This window comes from Lactuca virosa, chromosome 1 (genome assembly GCF_052849685.1).
Source record: "Lactuca virosa cultivar CGN04683 chromosome 1, Lactuca_virosa_CGN04683_v6, whole genome shotgun sequence".
Lineage (NCBI taxonomy): Eukaryota > Viridiplantae > Streptophyta > Magnoliopsida > Asterales > Asteraceae > Lactuca > Lactuca virosa.
The window spans coordinates 164,777,843-164,781,509 of NC_136426.1; positions in this window are offsets into that span (position 1 = coordinate 164,777,843).

A 3,667-nucleotide genomic window follows, 5' to 3' on the forward strand; every position below is an offset into this window, starting at 1 on the left:
AAAAAAATTTGAAAATGCATATTTTAATTTCAGAAAATATGATGTGTCAAGTGAGGTAGTTGCATCCATGATTGAAATACAATTAAAATTTAAAGATAATCAAAATAAGGGTCTAGGGTACCACAGTGTTCCACCTCCCTTTAATGAAAATTATTACCCACCCTTTGAGACCAATAAGGAAGAAATTCATGCTCAGTTTGGCCCACTCCCTGAACCAGCTTCAGTTAAGACTGAACAATCTGGGCCAACTGAGAATGTTGAGGTGAACATTTCTGATGCTTCTACTTCATGTGCAGGTAAAGTAGTAGATGATGAGGACAAGGAGAACATAACTAATTCTAGTTCTGCAAATTTTGTTGACTGTCAAACCAATGACTCCTTGAACTCTGAATCTGCTGCTTCTAACTCAATTACTTTTAAACCTGCTGTTGGAAAATACAAGCCACCAAAACAAGCGAAACCGACGACTTGCTGCAAGTGTGCTTGTAGGAACAATAAGAAACGAGTAAAGGATACGTCACTAGGGGCAGGAAGAAACAACTTCCCAGTGAAGAAAAAGACTTGCTTTCACTGTGGAACACCTGGACACATTGCCAGAAATTGTCCTTATCATACCCCTGAACCAGACGGCGGAAACGTCCGGGGGCTTGTTCGTGACTTCATCTTGAAATATCATTATAGTGAATATAATTGAAACATAACATCCTCATCATCACACATGTAATATAACAACATTCATTGTTTACATCGAGTATTGTATTTGAATATTACATGCCAAAATAGTAAGAGTATGATGAAACAAAATATAACACAATATCCATTAGTTTGTTTCGTTCATCCTGCTTCAACGGTTTCCTGAGAATACAAGTTATTTTGAAAACGTCAACATATATAATGTTGGTGAGTTCATAAGCATGTTTGTGAAAATGATTTTTATAACTTTGGAACCACCAGAAAATCCGATATTTTCTGCAAACTGTTTAGTATGTTTGTGTCAGATCTTGTATTAATGCATGTATGTTTTTGTTTATTTGACTAAAAGGGTAAAGAGAATGTAGAGAGAATGTAAAGAGCATGTAAAGAGAATGTTCGCAGACAACCCGATGTTGTCTGTAAAAGAGAAAGCTGTCATACCAACCCCCGAGGTTGAGTACCAGTACGAGAATGTTTCCGAGTAATCCAAGAGAAAAGAGAATGGTCTTCCGTAAACTTCATAACGTTAATTCCTCTAAGTGAGTCGTCATAACCATACTAAATAATGACAATTTCGCCTGTCTTGGCGTTGTTGGACGCCGGTTTTGATTTTTGATTATAAGGTTTTCGTCACCCTAGACTGAGTTAGTCTAACTGTAGCGAACAGCTCAGGTGTGGGGTGTCATCCCCGTATAGATTTATACACAAATCCCCGCTCTCCCTCCAAGAGACTCTTACAGGCTACGATCGTACACTTAATTGGTGCCAACCGACAAAACTCACTAGATCCTTAATCGAATTTACGCGAAGAAAGGTATAATCTCATTCCAGGCCCAACGAACCATGTAAGTGAACCACTAAGGCATCGCTAAACATGTAAATCATTTAAAGGCCCAAATTGGAATGAAATTATATAACATGGGCCCGAAATATATATATATATATATATATATATATATATATATATATATATATATATATATATATATATATATATATATATATATATATATATATATATGAAAGGACAACTAAGGCCCATTTCACATGTAAGGTATTTACAGGCCCAAATAGCACACAACTAGTATCCAAGGTCCGTCGCACATGTTAATGGGTCAATGAGGCCCAATAAACATATAAATAGTATATACAGGACCTATCACACATAAAAATGGGCCACTAAGGCCCAATAACCTAGAAAATGATCAACTTAATCCGTTTGTTAGTTTATCGTTGGATTTGGTTCAAGTATTCACTAAAATAGCATAAAGCCCACTTTTGGTAAAAATGACGTTCTTGGCCCAATAAGCCAAAAATTTACAATTAAGGCCCAATTTTGGTAAGAATAACACTTTAGTCTCCATTTTGTTCAAAACTTGTGTTGATGACTAGTTTGTGGTAAAAATAACATTTTAAACCCATTTTTGTCAAAAATATCATTTTTGGCTTGGTTTTTGTGAAAATACACATTATTCTGGTTTTGGGCTTTTCCGACCTAGTTGTTGGAAAATTTGTAGAAAAATCATCGTAAGTCGAAATTTGGATCCATAAACTCTGGAAGTTTGGAAATTTTGTCTACTTTGTTCACAATTTTTCTCATAATTTTTAATGGCTTCTAACAAGTGTGAAATTGCTCACCTTCACAGGTTGGTCCGAAATTATTTCAAATCTGATAGACAGTTTTGTACAATTCGCCAAAAATTGTAGAAAAATCGTATGAAAACGTGAGAGTAGTCGATTTAAAGGTAAAAACCTGAACTTCTTGCATGTAAAACAGTTGTGAAAAATACTATCATTTAGGTGGTGAAAACAGTTCGAGATTGGATCAAAACGTTTCTGTGAAAGGCTGATTTTTGAGTTTAGTTTATGGATCTTGGAACACAACACTCATTTTTACTATTTTAAGTGTATAATTCCCAGATCTACTAGTTTACATGTATTATATGTGATATCACATACTTTTATCAAGGTTTTCATGTAGATCTAAGTGATAAACTTTATGTTCTTAACATATTCTTAGGTTTATGAAGTAAACAACACATAACCACCAAATAAATCATGAAAAACACACATATTCATGCATACACACATAGATCTACACAACACAACTTGTATTCTCCCCCAAAACAAAGTAAAAATTGAAAATAGGGGGTATGAACTCACCTTGGGGTGATGGATCGGTTTTGGTGAAGAAGTGGAAGAAGATTTTGATCCTAGCAAGCTTTCTTGAGTAGATCTTGAACTTAGATGGTTCTAAGGACATGATCCACAAATATATGGATGTAAGAGGAGATCTTTGAAGAGATCAAGAAGTTAAATCATAGATCTAAGCAAAAACTTACCAAGGATAGTGATATAGATGAAAACCTCCTTGAAGATACACCTAAAATCTCGAAATTTGGAGGAAGATGTAGGAGTTTCTTGAGAGTTTTCTTAGGAGATTTTTGTAAGTAAAATGAGTGTGGTGGTGATTTTTGGCTTTATGGACGAGTTTAAGAAGGAGAAAGGGGAAAAGAGAAGAGAGGTTTGAAGTGATAGAAGTCTTGATGCATGAGATTAGTTTTTGCATGGAGGGTATTTAGCATGGGAACCCTACATGTAAAAATGATGTGTCACCATGAAACTTCCCCCCCCCCTTTTTTTTTTCTTTTACCTTAGGCCGAAAATGGGTCTAATGGGATGAAGAAAATGGTGTTGGGCTTAATTTCTTGGCTTTGATCGAATTTCATAGGCCCAATATTATTTTTCGGCCCATTGGGCCCTTAGGATGGTTCACGACCCCTTTTGAATAAAAGAAATGAAGTTTATGGCCCATTAGGGCTAATTAATTCATTTATGGCCCAATGAGGCCCATTATGGTTAGAATGAATCATCCTAGGCCCAAATGGTTCCAAATGTCATAGATTTATGAATTGGGTCCATTTTGAACCCAATTAGGGTATTTAAGCCCAAATTAGTCGAATTGATGATTTAT